Below are 16,988 nucleotides of genomic sequence, written 5' to 3' on the forward strand. Positions count from 1 at the left end.
GAGGGCATGTTGAGAGGTGCGAAAGGCCCAGAACAACATAGCCCAAGAAAGGGCACAAACCAAGCGGGGAGGAAAATTACCATAACCTTCGCCCACCCCGAAGCAGTCAAATATACCAGGCAAAGGAAACTGAATACAGCAGGTACCCGCCAATGTATGGCATGAACAAATTCTACCAAAGCTAAAACAAGAGACAACGGGTGTAACATCTGTTCCTGGAACGTAAACGGCCTAAGCTCAAAACTAGAAGATCCGAATTTCATGGAATTTTTCAAAGAGCACGACCTACTCCTCCTTCAAGAGACATGGCAGACACATTTTTCACCATTAGTAGGATACAAAGAATACCTTAATCCGGCCAAGAAAGACTCGAAATACGGAAGAGCTAAAGAAGGCCTTTCAATCTACGTCTCAACCTACATCTCATGGCAGGCCTCTGAAGTAGACCTAGACTGAACATGGATGTTATGTATCAAACTAACGGCCTCTAGCCTCCTCAGCTTACTAATACTGAATGTCTACATCCATCCATCATCCAAACAAAAGAGATCAAATATCGATACCCTAGTAGCAACATTGGACACGCTTAAACTTGCTCACCCACACGCCAATATCATTCTATCAGGAGATTTTAACATGAATTTTCTAAATGTCAGGAAAGAAAGTCCAATAGGCCATATTCTACCCAGCAAACAGCGTGATACACACAGTAATAGATGTGCATCCCTGCTGGAAGAACTATCATTGGGTGTGTTAAACGGACAAGTAACATCAGAGAGCCTCCCAGCATATACCAGGGTTACGCAGAAAACATGCTCAATCATTGACTATACAATAACAGACCTGGATATTCTCCCAAACATCTTTAACTTCGAAATCAAAGAAAGGTCAGAAAGCGACCACCACTCTCAAACCTTCACTCTACTCTTAAGCACGGATAACTCAATAATAGGTAAAGCGATGTCCCAACAAACGCAAGGTTACAACCTGAGATGTTTATTTTGGAAAAAGGAAAACATTGGTGACATCATGGCCACATGCACTGCTCTGCTCTGCACTGCACTGCTCTTTTGGGGAGTTTTAAAGTCGAACCATCACGTATAATGGCCTGGGAATCTTTTGATCAAGATCTAAACAAAGAATTCTCAAAACAAGCAAACGGCTGTAAAGCAGGTAGACAAGCAGGGGCATGGTGGTTCACCAACAGTCCAAGGAAACAAACAAATCAACTGAATAAACATCTAAGGCAATTGCGTACTCTGACATTCTCTCACTAACCTAAAAATTAAGAAAAGACCTAAAAAGATTTCAGATAGCATCTCTGGGCAAAACTCCTCCATGCCAGTAAACAAAGAGACTCCAAGCTCTTTTGGGATATAATTAACCAGCTATCAAACGGCAAGAACCAACATTTCAACTCGGACGTAATGGAGGACACCCTGAAAGCACACATTGAACAAACATACAACGACACCCCACCCTTAGAAGCTATGAATCACGGAACCTCTACTGCAGGAACAGCTCATGACATATCAAAGATAGAACTGCCAGAACTCCTCCCGCAGATTTCACAAGAGCAGATCCTTAAAATCATAAAAAACTTAAGGCCTGAGGGAGCTCCAGGACCCAACGGATTGCCAAACGCACTATTCCGGCACAACCCTTTATTTTGGTCCGATATCCTTACTCCGCTATTCACACACCTACTATCATTAGACACGGTTCCAGAATCCTGGAGAGGAAGCATCCTAAATCCCATATATAAATCGAGCTCTCGTTCAGACCCAGCTAACTACAGATTGAATGCACTTATCGACGTTGAAGCTAAGATTTACTCCTCAAACCTTCTAGCAGATTTAGAAGACTGGGTGAGTCACACAAATTTGATGCCAAATACGGATACTGGTTTCCGGGCTGTAATGGGCACCCTCAATAACATCTCCGCAGTCACACTCCTTGTCAATCAAGCCATGACAAAATCCCGTTCCCTCTATGCCTGCTGCATTGATCGTAGAGCAGCATTCAATAAAGTACAGAATGCAAAGCTTGGGGGCACCAACAAAACTTCTGGAGGCAATTATCAACCTTTACTCAAGTACGTGGGTCCAAATAAAATAAGGAGACTGGCGCAGCATAACAAGTAAGATCCAAACAAAAAAACGGGCTGAAACAGGGGTGTGTGTTGGCCCCTTGCCTATTCAACATCTATACCGCCGACCTCGAGTAACACCTTCAACAAGTTCAAACTGACCCCCCAAAACTGGGCAAAACGCTAATCACCAGCCTTCAATACGCAGACGATATCGTCCTTCTATCACAAACACCGATAGGACTGCAGCGATCAATGACCCAACTAGGAGCCTAGACCATCGCAGCCCAATTAATAATAAATCTCAAGAAAACAAGGTGCTGTGCTTCTCAAAACAACATAAAAAAGGGTCAAAAGGCAAATTTATCTGGAACCTAGGTGACAAACCAATATCCCAGGTGGAGTCTTACAAATACCTAGGGTTTCAACTTGATCCAAACCTCAACTTTAACCCCTTCCATGCTGATGACGGCCCCCGGCCGTCATGGCACACAGTGCTTGTGTGCTGATGACGGCTGAGGGCCGTCATGACCACGCACAGGAGCGGAATTCCAGTCACGGGCAAGGGGTTAAACAACAGCTAAACCAAGGGAAAATGAAAGCAAAACAACTTCTCCACGCCTTCAAATCTTTACAAAGGAAATTAAAAGGCTGCTCAACAGGGCCTCTGCTGAAGTTAATCGCAGCAAAATTCATACCAACAATATCATAGGGGTCGGAAATAATGCACACAAAAGACGCAGCCGCCCTAAGCCAAGCACAATCGAGGTTTTTCAAGAGTTGGTTCTCATTCCGCCCAGCACATCTCTCAGGCCCAGATTCGACTGGAATACGGGCTTAAAAACCAGAAACCAGTCAGACAGACGGCTGTCAATTACTATTGGTGGATGAGGCAATTACTATTGGTGGATGAGGCAAGCAGAAGATAACACATTAGCCCACTTTTGCTGGGTAGAAATCGAAAAGCAAGCAAGGCTAAATAATTCCATCGCCACGTTTCTAAAAGAATCACTTAAGGACCTACACCTCGGAGAGGCATGGCATGCAAACAACTCTTACTCAGGTTTTAACCCCTTCCATGCTCATGGCGAGCTCAGCTCGTCATGCAGAACACTGCTCGTGTGCTCATGACGAGCTGAGCTCGTCATGAATAATGGGATTCAAGGATCTGCAGCACAGAGGGGGAATTGCTGTAGCAGTCAAGGTGTTAAAAATGCAGAAAACCGTGCAACCAAACAAATCTTGCAGTTAATGGACAAAACTGCATTCTCAAAGAAAAATCACGCTTGTGCAGTGATTCAATCTTATCAGACGCTTAAACCACAACCATATTTGTTAAAACACTTTTCACATAATAAAAAGCATTATTTGACGATGTTACGGCTGGGGTCATTCCCCAGGAAGGATTTAACTCCAAAATGGAAACATGTATAGCTAACAAAAGAATGCCGGCTGTGCGGAGAAGGAGAAGAGAGTCTTTTACATCTCCTATGCATCTGCTCCTCACTTTTAGAAATTCGGAAAATGGTCCTCCATGAGCTTTTGAGAAAAAAACAGCTACGGACATGCAGAGCTGCAGTCATACAATGCCTTGGAGGCCGGTCAATTGAACTATCTTGTAAAGTCATCACGCTCTGGAAAATGGCAGCCAAAGAATTAAACAACATAAATGAATGAACTGGAGTGGAGTGGTTTAGATAAGACTGCTTGGACCTTTCTCATTTGCACTGATATTATTTCCCGACTTCTTGCTCACTGTACCGCCTTGCACTGCTCAAAATTGCATCCACTACAAATGTATACTTTGTGTACTATCTATTGATGATGATTCAGTACATGACAGCATTGCGTTTTAATCTTTTGTACCTTTTTAACCCCCATTTTTTAACATTTTTGTACTAAGTGCTTTATCCACTCTTTTATGATTTTTAACGAAATCAAATAAAAGTATTATTGGAACTCTTATTGTTTGCAGCATTCATAGGATGTGGAAGTAGGAGGTGCTCACTGCGTTGACTTGAGCCTTCATGTTGAGCTTGCCATCGGTGTCAGTCTTAGCTCTGACAGTGGCCAGTCTTGTCAGAGCTGAACAGTTAATTGGCATCAAGTCTACTACGATGGTCACGCAGTTGATGAAGTTGGTTTTGGTGGTGGCTGTCTTGTCCGTCAGGGGGAGTATAACTGGGGTGTCATTGGTGTAGGAGATGACGGTGATGTCTTGTGATCGGATGATGTTGGCTAGCGGTGTCATGTATATTTTGAAAAGAGTGGGGCTGAAGGACGATCTCTTGGGGACTTCGCATATCACTTTCTTGAAAGGTGGCAGCTTGATCCTTAAGGGTTCCTCCCATGAAGAAGGAACAGATCCGAAGTTGAGAACGGATCCTTCTATGCCCTTCTGATGAAGGTGTTGTGGGAGATTGTATCTAAGGCTGCAGATAGAGCAGGATGAGGGAAGCTTTTTCTCCTTAGTCCAGGTTGGTTCAAATGTTGTTGGTGGCCACGATGAGTGCTGTTTCGGTGCTGTGGATCTTTATGAATCCTAATTGAATGTTGTAAGGAAGATGGTGAAGCTTGAGGTGGACTGTGAATTGCTTGTTGATGGCCTGGTCAATCACTTTGGCTGCTGTGGCTTCATGAGGATGGCATTGATTTTTGCACGTTTCCATTCATCCAGGAAAGTGGCAGACTTGATGGAGGTGTTGATGATGTGGGTCAGAGTGGTGCTGGTTGGTGATGGTCCCAGGCTGTAGATGTGGTGGGGCAGGTCTGTTGGGGCCCAGGAGTAGATGGTCTGTATGATTACCCCTGTGTCCTTTTTGTGACCGTTGTTCATTCAATTAGGTTGGCTGTCTTGGCTGGTGGTGGTTAGGTGGCTGTCTTCATTGCTGGTGGTTAGGATAGCAATGAGTTCTCTGGGGTTGGGTTGGTGTGTAAAGTTGCTGTAGATGTTTGCGATTTTGCTGTGGTTGAAATTTGATAGGTTATCGCAGAATGTTGGGAGGCAGTGATATTGTTGACAGAGGCTGAGGGCGAGGGGAAATGCTTAACGATCATGAAGATTTACTATGAACTGTTGGAGCCTCCTTCGATGCAGTCCACTCATGATCTGTTCAACCAAGAACACACAGTTCTCTGACTTGCTGTTTTCTTTAAATCTTTCCCTATTTGTCCGACAACAATGGGTCTTTGCTCTCTTATCCCCTGACTTCCGATGATTATTCCCCTCTCTCTGAAGTACATGCACTTTACAGTGTGGCACCTACAGCTGCATAGTGTGTATAAACGAGGTGAAGAAGGCTCTGTTCGACACCAGTGCTCTGACCTCTCACCTGCTCACATAGCTGCAATAGAGGAAATATCCCTAAGTGAGTACCTATACTGGAGAGACAATGGTAACTTGTCTTACATCTCTAGACAAAATATCTGTCCTCTTCCTCATTCCAAACATATCCCTTCGCTGTCTTGTGCAACTGTATGAAAAGGGTTAAGGAGAACCCAGTTGATCGGACAGTGTCCTCTCCTGCAAATCGAAGCCTCTAGGTGAGCATCTCTGCCTGGAGCAGGCGGAGGAGGAGCTGCTACCAAACTGCCTGAACCCCTCGGGCAGTACCCATAGAGGACGCTTCTGTGGAAGAAAGGAGGAGCTCTTTGTAGGGATCACAAGGAACCATAGTGTCTGCAAGAGAAGAATGAACAAACTTAGAACACCTCTTTCTGATTTGCAGAGAATTAATCTCTCTTCAGCCAGACCTAATACAGCTTAGACTGTACTGCTCTGTTGCACGATAGTTCAATAATAGAAGTATAGCAGAATAAAACTATAATAAACAGTGTGGATCCTCATCCCAACTTTCGAGTGGTTTATTAAAGGTTAGTAAATTATTATAGAATTAGAAAATGCCTTTTTGCTGAGCATGGTGTTTGGAAATGCAGTGGACATATGCACAATATAATTTAAATATGGTGAAGGTAAAACAAGCCAGAATAATGGGCCAGATTTAGAGCTTGGCCTCTCTGCCAAACTCTTGGACCCCCATCCAATTTCGTGTTGGACGGGTTTATTCCGACAGAGTAAAATGTATTTTGATATGGTGAGGGCCACATGACATCCCGCCTAGTCCTGCCCACCGTCTCCAAGCACCCCTCCCACCTCCGAGGACTTGCTTACTAGAAGCCGCAGCGCAACTCCATTGAGCAGGTCCAGGCCCAGAACTCCGTGTGCTGCTGTATCGCTCCTGCTTCTGCCTTCCCCTTGCCTCTTCCCCATTTTCTGATTGCTTTCTCCTTCCTTTTCTCCCATTTTCCACTGCTTTCTCCTTCCTTCCCCACATTTTTTTGTGCCTTCTTGCTTTTTCCATGGTTTCTTGATTTCCCCTTCCTTGTTTTTTCCCTTTTTCCCTCATTGCCACTTTTGCCTGCTACCCATTTTCCCACGTCCCACCTATCCCAGCCCGAGTTATCTTGGGAAGAGCTAAATCGCATCTTAAATGTCACTAAATCCTGTTCCCCCTTGGACCCTTGTCCTTTGAAAATCCTAAAGGCCTGCAGAAGTACCCTACTACTGTCTCTGCTTGAGATCCTAAATAGCGCTATCACGGAGGGAATTTTCCCTCAAGTGTGGAAACTCGCTGTGGTCAAACCCTTTCTGAAGAAGGCCTCCCTGAACCCTGAGGTGCTGAAAAACTTCCGGCCGATTTATTTACTACCAGCACCTGCAAAAATTCTTGAAGCCTATTTAAATCGGCATCTGGCAGCATTTTTGGAGAGGGAGAACCGTTTGGACTCCTCTCAACATGGATTTCGCGCGGCCCATAGCACGGAGACTGCCCTTACGGTCGTGGTAAATAATATTAGATCTGAAGTGGATAAAGGCCAGACCACTCTGTTGGTCTTGCTGGATCTAACAGCAGCCTTTGATACCCTATCCCCCTCTATTCTGGTGGACAGACTGAGGGGGATAGGGGTCGAAGGTAGTGCCCTGAGTCTCCTGTCCTCTTTTTTGCACCAGAGACAGCAAAGAGTGAAACTTGGCAACTATATGTCCCCTACCCAGGCGGTGCAATGTGGGGTCCCACAGGGCTCGGCGCTTAGCCCGGTTCTGTTTAACGTTTACGTGACCCCCCTTGCAAAAATATTAAGAGCCTTTGGATATCAGGTGTTATCCTACGCCAACGATACGCAGATCATTGTCTCGACAACTCAGTCGGGGCAAGACTGTGCTGTAAAATTCAAGACCTGTATGGAAGCAGTATCATCATAGATGATAAGGAACTTTCTCAAGCTTAACGGTGAGAAGACTGAGGTTCTGGTCTTTGGTGGGAATCAAGATCTGTGGCGTGAGGAGTGGTGGCCTACCTCCTTGGGCGAATGCCCTCGTCCGGCCAAATTCGCCAAGAATCTAGGTGTAACTATAGAACCTACCCTGTCATTTGACCTACAGGTTAACAAAATGGTTGGCACCTGCTGTACCATTATTCGGGCCCTAAAGAAGATCGCCCCTTTCCTTTCTCCTGAGGCGCGTAAACAATCTACGGTCACCCTTGTATTGTCCAGGATCGACTATTGTAACGCTCTCTATGGTGGTATAAATAAGAAAGCGATCCAAAGACTTCAGGTAACCCAGAATGCGGATGCCAGGCTAGTTCTGAATCTGCCTAGGCGATTGTCAGCGAAGGCGGCTAGAAGAGAACTGCATTGATTGCCTATTCAGGCGAGAATATCATTTAAGATTCTTTGTTTTGCCCACAGTACGTTCTTTGGATCAGGTCCAGACGGGGTTAAATACCTATTGACACCTTACACTCCCAGCAGATGCCTTAGATCTGCTTCGAAAAATTGGTTGCTCTATTGAACACTGGGAGCACTTTCCCTGCATTTTCGGACGCCGTACCTGATTCTGCCCTGCAGCTGGGACATTACTGCCTGTTTCTTTTTGCCGGTCTCCTCCCGCCGCTGCGTGCCTTCTGTCACCTGGCACTTGCAGCCGCAGTGGGGGGGAGACTACAACCACCATCAGTCTCAGCGGCAGGAAGCCGCCCCCACCCATTGCGCGCCCGGAGGCGCTTTAAATTTGAAGGTGAACATCAGAGGAGCGGGTTGCTCTATTGAACACTGCGAGCACTTTCCCTGCATTTTCGGACGCCGTACCTGATTCTGCCCTGCAGCTGGGACATTCCTGCCTGTTTCTTTTTGCCGGTCTCCTCCCGCCGCTGCGTGCCTTCTGTCACCTGGCACTTGCAGCCGCAGTGGGGGGGAGACTACAACCACCATCAGTCTCAGCGGCAGGAAGCCGCCCCCACCCATTGCGCGCCCGGAGGCGCTTTCAATTTGAAGGTGAACATCAGAGGAGCGGGTTGCTCTATTGAACACTGGGAGCACTTTCCCTGCATTTTCGGACGCCGTACCTGATTCTGCCCTGCAGCTGGGACATTCCTGCCTGTTTCTTTTTGCCGGTCTCCTCCCGCCGCTGCGTGCCTTCTGTCACCTGGCACTTGCAGCCGCAGTGGGGGGGAGACTACAACCACCATCAGTCTCAGCGGCAGGAAGCCGCCCCCACCCATTGCGCGCCCGGAGGCGCTTTAAATTTGAAGGTGAAAATCAGAGGAGCGGGTTGCTCTATTGAACACTGGGAGCACTTTCCCTGCATTTTCGGACGCCGTACCTGATTCTGCCCTGCAGCTGGGACATTCCTGCCTGTTTCTTTTTGCCGGTCTCCTCCCGCCGCTGGGTGCCTTCTGTCACCTGGCACTTGCAGCCGCAGTGGGGGGGAGACTACAACCACCATCAGTCTCAGCGGCAGGAAGCCGCCCCCACCCATTGCGCGCCCGGAGGCGCTTTAAATTTGAAGGTGAACTTCGCGTCGCGGGACGCGAGCGGGACGCCCGGGGCTAAGCCCGGGCAAAGGGCGGGCCCTCTGTGGCCCTCAGGGGACCTAAGGTGACGGGACGGGCCACCCCTCTTACGTGTTCCAAATAAAATACATTATTCATTCCTGATATTACCGTCAGGATCCGTGTTTACTTGCTGCCCTCATCGCAGTCGGCTCTGATCCGGGACTGTTTGGGAATTCAAGCAGGAAGGTAACAAGACTTCTTTGGTAACCTTGATTGACTATATTGACTCTAGAGGGGTAAAGATTGTAAGCTATTACCACTAGCATCTAAATGTCGAAGGCAAAAAAACCTAACGTTCCGGGTAATACCATGGATAATTATTTAGTACAAGTGGTGGAAAAAATTAATCTTGAAAGGAGGGCTTCGTTGGGTCTGAGCTCCCCACTATGGTTGCCCCAAAATGAGATCTCTGATACGGATCTAATTGCTCTGGGCACCCCGATTATTTCATCCCCAGCCTCCCATGACCTGGACATGGGGCTACCACAAAATGTATCAGCCATAGAACACTTAGCTACCACTATTGAAGCACCAGCTGGAGATTTTGAGCTAGACATAGAACCCCCCCCCTGCATGAACAAGATCTAGATTTGGAGATAGTAGATTCCCCCCCCCCCCCCCCCCCGCCCCCTCCCCACCGGATGTTCCTGTTCCGGCTCCAAGAGTAACAAAAGCTATTGCCAAGATCCTGACAAAAAGAGAAGGGCTAAGGTCTAGCAGGAGAAAGCCAGCTACTCCGCCTAACAGGAAAAATGTAGATGGGAATGCGAATAGAGGAGATATGAATCAAGGATGGGATGAAGAGGGTATATTAAAAAAACTCATGGGTATGCTGGACATTAAGTTAAACCAGCTAGTAAAACCCTTAATCTCAACAATAGATCAGCTAACTGCTAAAATAAATAAATTGGAAGACCATGTAACAGCAACTAACAATAAAATGGGGGAATTGCCAACCATGTTGGTAGAAAAGCTGGCTGAAAAAACTCAATTAGAAGTTCTACCCCAAGGTGAAATAGAGCTACTTCAGAATGAGCAAGCTCGACCCGAGCGTGGCCCACAACAAGCTAACCTTGCTACCACTCCATCAATCGAGCCTGAAGGCAATTGCTTACTGCAGGGCCCCTACATAGAAAACAGCCCTATGGAGCTAATTGTTGAAGCTTCACCCCTTATCCTGGTTCTTGCCAATGTTCCCCCCTTAAATATAGGTCAGAAAGAACATCCAGAATCTCTATTAAACAAGGCATTTAACTGGTTAAGTAATAACATGCATATGTGTCCCGGGGGCGACCATAAACTGGCAGAAGATTTATTAACCGCAAGACGGGTAAAATGGATAGGGAGTAGCACTAAGAAATTTTCTGGGGACTGTGTGATCCTGAGTCTTAAAGGCCCCGAAGTCTTACCTGAAATCTTGAATAACCTTTTTCCACCTCAACGCAGAACAGCGGAGTTAATCCCACTAACCCTGGACTTTTTTTATAATAGGAAAGGCCTAGCATCAAACCCGAGCATCCTGAGAACTAAATGGTCAACAGTGACCAGTAGATGTGCAAAGGGGGGCCTAGCCAATGTCTGGGGACTAAACTTTGATAACAGATATACAGCATTGTCTAATCTAAATGAGTGTGACTGACTCGTAATGGATAAAGGATTATTAGTGAAAAATGAGGTACGACATCCTACAAGCCAACTAGACAATCCTATGGTCCAAAATAATAAAAACATGGATCCCGGCCACATGGTACCCAAAAGTCCAAATAGCAACATACTTATATCAGGGCCAGAGGATCTTATCAACACTAGTCCAGTAGTTGGGGATAATACAGGACCTGAGCAGGGGGGCCCATCAAGAAGGGATGTCAGTATAAATACGGAGTTGGCATGTACACTAACTTTTATATCCTGGAACATAGCAGGTATAGCTAGTAAAATAGATAACCCTGATTGGCTTGATTATATAGACAGGCATGACATAGTTATGTTACAAGAAACCTGGTCAGTCGACCCAGTTTTTCGAGTGGGGTATTTAAATTTTTTTAAACCTGCACTTAAAGGTGGAAAGGGACGTCCCTCTGGAGGATTGTCGATATGGGTTCGTCAAGCATTGTCCTGTACCATATCACAAAGGCAAATAACATCAAATAATATCCTAGCACTAAATATCAAATGGCCTAATGGACAAGAAACGGCCTTGTTTAATATCTATGCCAGGGGGGTTAGTGCAGGTATTCCTTCTGATGTCTTTTCCACTCTAGAACAAGACATTGAAACCCTGTGTCCTAATCCACACATTATAGTGGGTGGTGATTTTAACTCAACCTTTGAGCCCCTAGGTGAAGAGGATGGGAGTCTAACGGAGGAGGAGGATAGTAGATGGGGAATACCACAATTGGAGCTCCCTCCTATAAAAAGATGGAGTGCCACGGCCATTAGAATTAAGAGCCTCTGCCTTTCTAGAGGCTTGAGAGCTGTGAATGGGAGAACACAATCCGACCAAAAAGGGAACTCCACTTTTGACAATGGTCGTGCCACAAGTAGGATTGATTATCTCTTAATTGATGTAAGAGCATGGCCCCAACTACTAGACATGGAAGTCGTCCTACGATTAGAGAGTGATCACCACCCCCTCTATATGACATTCCATCCTTATCAAGAGTCTAGAGTACCCACTAATAAAAAGCTGATGGTAACACGAGATCTTGTCTGCTCAAATAATCAAAGACACCTGAAATGGGGAATGTTGTTAAGAGATGAAAGGAATCTAGAAAATATGAAAAGTCAGGTAAGAGAGGAAGTGAGCAATATCATAGTGCAATCTGGGACTCGTAATTTCCAGAAATACATGATGGAGGCTCATAAAAACCTATTCTATAAATTGCAAAGCTTTTTTATTAAAACAGTAGATCATACCCCAGCCAAAAAATCCATAGCCGTTAAAGGCTGGTACGATAAAAGCTGTAGAATGGCAAGGCAAAACTTAAGTCAAAACCTAAAAATAGGAAACCCAACAGCTGGTAAAAGGGCAAAGGATGTCTATAGGCAGATACAAAAACAAGCAAAGAGGAGATGGGATGAAGAGGGATGGAGCGAATTAAAACAGGCATGTACCAACAAAGATTCCAAGCGGTTTTGGGCTCTAATTAAATGGAATAGGGGTGGGACAGCAGATCAACCACAAAATCATGTGCCTATAGATGGCTGGAATGATTTTTTTAAACCTCAGTACGCATATACATCCATATCTCCCCCCCAAGCTATATTTTTCAGCGATCATATATTCACTGAAAAGGATGTTAACTTGGCACTAGATTGTGTATCGGGTGGAAAGGCGCCAGGCATGGATGGCATCCCAGCTGACGTCTTCCTATCTGACCGTGCCTCTTGGTGCACATATTTCACAATGCTGTCAAATGCTATCGCTATGGGTGAAGAAGTCCCAGCCTCATGGAAAGGGGCAGAAATCATCCCTATCTATAAAAAGGGGGACAAAACCCAGGCAAAAAATTATAGACCCATTAGTCTGATTGATACAGCGCAGAAAATAATGGGTCGACTAGTCCAGAATAAACTGCAACAATGGATTGAAGACCAAAATATACTGTCACCTTATCAAGCGGGTTTTCGCCCCTTGACTAGTAGTGTTGACCAAGTCTTTTATTTTCTAGCCGTTTATTGGAGAAATGTCACGCTGCGAAAGGGAACATTGTATGCAGTTTTTGTGGACCTAAAAGCGGCGTTTGACCTGGTGCCGAGAGAGAAATTGTGGGAAACCCTGGATGAGGTGGGAATAAGTCCTGAGCTCCTCACTTTGCTGGTGCGCCTTCACGAAAATAATTATGCGAAAATAAGGTGGGGCAAACAGGGGGAAGTGACATCCCCCTTTCCAGTAGAACGAGGGGTGAGGCAAGGGTGCGTTCCGGCCCCAACGCTTTTTTCAATCTACATAAATGGAATTGAGGTGCATTTAAATAAATCTCCAACTGATGCTCCAACCATGGCAGGTGTACATGTCCCCGTACTTATGTTCGCGGATGATACGCTTTTATTATCACGTACGCCTAGTGGATTGCAGAAAGCGGTTGATGCCTTTGGGGTTTTTTGCGATAGTCGAGGCCTGGAATTAAATACCAGCAAAACTAAATTTATGTGCCTGAACTCCCAAACAGGTTTTAAGGGGACGATAAAATACAAGGGTGAACCACTGGAAAAAGTAGTTGCCTTTGCTTATCTAGGAATCACCCTTCAAAATGACATGACATGGAATTCACACATCAACATGGCATCTTTAAAATTTAGCCAGCTAGCAGGTGCAGTTACAGTCAAACATAATACTTCTTTGACAAGACCTATAAATTGTGCACTTGAAGTTTATAGTATGAAAGTAGTACGTGCATGCCTGTATGGGTCTGAGCTCTGGGGTTTTTCAAATCTAGGTGACCTAGGGCGGGCGGAAAATAGATTCTTACGAGGGCTTGTTAGGGCCCCACAAAGTACACCTATTATCCCACTTAACCACATGGCTGCTGCCATGATTTTTGCCCTGTGCTGGAAAATCATTAATGCCACTATTCATGACGAGCTCAGCTCGTCATCAGCACACGACACCCGTGGGTGATGACGAGCTGAGCTCGTCATCAGCAGCGAAAGGGTTAAGATGGATCTAGGTAGGAAAAATATTGAAGACATTGCCCGCCTACGTCCCTTGCTATACTGGAGGCGGTTAATGGTAACCCCAGAGTTAAGTCACTATGCATCTGCTTTTTTTGATGTTGTGAAGTTTGATTGCTTTCATTCCATTGTATGGCTAAATGAACTGCGGAGCACAGTGGTGAAATTGGGTCTGGACCATTTGTGGGGTAATAAGGATGTTGCCCTATTTCCTTCAAAAAAACAACTCAAGGATATTTACTGGGAGTCAGTATATGCAACACTGTATTGCAAAGGTTTGCAATCTTCCCTGACCTTACGCTTTTTGGATACAAAACAAATTCCATCATATGAAAAATACTGGGATGTAGTTGAACGTCCATTGGATAGGAAACTATATTTCCAATTTCGGGTGGGAACTCTCCCAGTGAACGCTTTTACACAAAAATGGTCTCCACTAAAGGACGCTTATTGCAACCATTGTAAAAATGAAATAGAGGACATTGCACACTTGTTTTTCATCTGCCCCCTCTATGTGACCCCGCGCCAAAAGTGGTTAAAACCAACCTGTAGGAATTTGGGTACTCGTTGTTGCTCACAGGCCCTAAGAATTTTAATGTCTGACACCTCAACACCATTGGTAATAGGCGTAGCAAAATTCCTTGCATGGGTGTGGGTAATAAGATCTCGTGCTTCACGGCCTATTGAATAATATGATTTATTAACTGCTTGTATAACCTTCCTTGTCCATTTTTAACATTTTTACATGGAATTTTATAAAATTGTATGTATACATTTTATAGTATTACTAGCTTTTCGATTTTTATTGTTTAATATGTTTTTTAATGTAGTATTTTAAGTATTTATTGTATGATGTTTAGGAGGTTGCTTTTATGACTAAAAGTCGAATAAAGCTTTGAAACACACGCTTCGAAAAATCTGCTCATGGTTCCGAGGGTTAACAAGGCGAGATGGGGCGGTAGAGCATTCTCCTTGTTGGCCCCCAAACTATGGAATTCGCTCCCGCCGGAAATTGCCAGACAACCATCCCTGACAATTTTTCGCAAACTTATAAAAACATGGCTGTTCTCCCTAGCTTACTAATTCTGATACTCTGAGCGTTTCCACTCTTTTTGATATTCTGCCTCAGGTTATTTCTCTGTTGTTTCCATCTGATAGCGCCTTGATGCCCTTGGGGGCTAAGTTCTTCTGCGCGATACAAATAAGCATTCATTTAATCATTCATTCACCACCTCCCAGTGTCCCTCCATCTACCCAGGACCTATTTAATGGAGACCACAGTGCGAACCCCATTAAGCAGGTCACATGTCCAGGTTTCTCTTTGCTGCTGCATCGCTCCTTCTCCTGTCTTCCCTTTGCTTTCACTGCTTTCTCCTTCCTTTTCCCCATTTTCTGGGTGCTTTCTCCAGTTATCAACTCCAGCGCCTTGAGACCCTCACGGGTGATTTGCTGTGCTTTATAAATCCTCGATTTATTGATTGAACAAAGTCTGCCCTATATAGGATGACGTTATGTGTAAAACTTGACATTGAGAGGCAGGCAAAATAATAATGCCCGCCACCTCATAGTAGAAAACTCCCATGGTTTGTAGGTCAATTTTTTAAAAGCCTAATCTCTCGAGTTTTAAAATAAATAAAAACTTTGAAAAACATTTACGGCTAAGCAACATGTTTGACGGCAGTTTCTGTCAATGTATAGAGCTGCCCGCAAGGCCAGCTGGCATCTTGTCAGTTTGATAGGTGGACTAAAGGGAAGGTGGCCAACATAAAGTCCTCTGCAACTGGGCTGCCTTTACTCCATCTGTCAAACTCTAAATAAGCCCCAAACATGTGTTTCTCTAAGTGCATTTCTAACTCTAACTTAAGTGTCTTTTTAATGTTTTTCAGGAGATAAAATGGCGTCCATTAGGAATAGATTGTCATGCGAAGTTTTTGTTCCCATTATCTGTTACCTGGATGGGGAGAAACCGGAAGAGAGTACATCTTCAAATTACTTTATTTTTTTCCTTTTTATGTGGCATTTATTAAAAAAAGATATTCGGAGCAACTGCAGCCACTGCAAAAACTACATCTACTATCTGCTTCTTTAATGAATACAAACTCATAAGTGTGAGACTGTTTTCATGGTTACTTTGTACTTTTCACTGAAAAGGCCTCTTTGATTTGCTAATAATGTCGACGAATATGTACAAACTTTGCTTAAAAATTAGGTTGTTCAGTTTAGTTTGGTTCAGTCAAGATTCGAAAGGACACACTTGGGAGTGAAGCGGGCAAACCTAAACAGGAGGTCAAAAAGAAGTTTTTTTTATTTTTTTTCAAATTTTTTAATTTATTTTTTACATTTTATTTATTGAGTTCAGTCAGCATAAAAAAAAACATAGCATTGTTCACAATTTAGCACATTTTGTGTCATCGTATTATTACATCACATAGTCAATAGCATAAAAGTTAACATTGTTTGTTCCTCTTTGTCGTTGGGAATTACTACATCATCATCATCTACACCTCTTCCACCTCACTCGGTCCTCAGTAGCGTGCGGGCTAACGCAACAGTTCAAGTTGTACAATTCCCGTACATGATTCTTATACAGTTTCAAAATACTTCACATCAAACCCATACTCCCCCATGCATGCCATAGGGAATTCACCACTGTCTCTACCTCTGCCTTGCTCGATGTGTCCGTTACTCCTCTGTCTGTATGGTTTGCAAGTAGTGTAGTAGAGGTTCCCAATAATACCTGGGTCTGGACGCAAGTGGTAATTCTTCTGCATATGTTTTTAAGGTATTTGTACAGTAGAACATATCTTTGAGCCAGTCTTTGAATCTAGGGGGGCGTTTACTGCCCCACCTCAAGGCGACCCGGCGTTTTGCAAGTAGTAATGCAACCGCCAGAAATGTCCTCTGCTTCACAGATGCTATCTTATATATACCCAGCAGGCATGTCAGTGGTGCATTCGGTATTACTTCGGATAGCATAATTGTGAGTGCTCCCGTAACTTTCTCCCAATATCCATGCGTTTGTGGGCAAGCCCACGCCATGTGTAGGAAGTCTGCGTGCAAAGCTTCACACCGATAGCACTTGTCTGTTGGGCGAAGGCCATATATATGTAGTTGAGTTGGTGTATAGTAAAATTGGTGTAGGAATTTAGAGTTTACTATGCGTAGATTACAATTCTGTGTCATGAGCTGCAGCAGTTGATCCGCAAACCCGAATATTGCTCAAACCCTTATCAATGTATTCAAGTATGTGTCCGGATGCCTGGTGGATAGCACCATGTCATCCGCATAAAGGGCGAAATGAAGGGGTCGGAGGTGCAATTGCAGTGCCG

The 16,988-nt window shown here is 44.7% G+C and overlaps 1 protein-coding gene across 1 annotated transcript in view; it reads left to right on the forward strand.

Moving 5' to 3' along the window:
* LOC147717639 (E3 ubiquitin-protein ligase TRIM39-like) overlaps positions 1 to 15,712 on the forward strand; it is a 548,063-nt gene extending 532,351 nt beyond the window's left edge. Inside the window, exon 9 of the mRNA XM_086924433.1 lies at positions 15,546 to 15,712. The gene's annotated coding sequence lies outside the window, so the exon portion shown is untranslated. The remainder of the gene's footprint in view (positions 1 to 15,545) is intronic.
* The last annotated feature ends 1,276 nt before the right edge of the window (positions 15,713 to 16,988 follow it).

Source organism: Lissotriton vulgaris, chromosome 5, assembly GCF_964263255.1.
Source record: "Lissotriton vulgaris chromosome 5, aLisVul1.2, whole genome shotgun sequence".
Classification (NCBI taxonomy): domain Eukaryota; kingdom Metazoa; phylum Chordata; class Amphibia; order Caudata; family Salamandridae; genus Lissotriton; species Lissotriton vulgaris.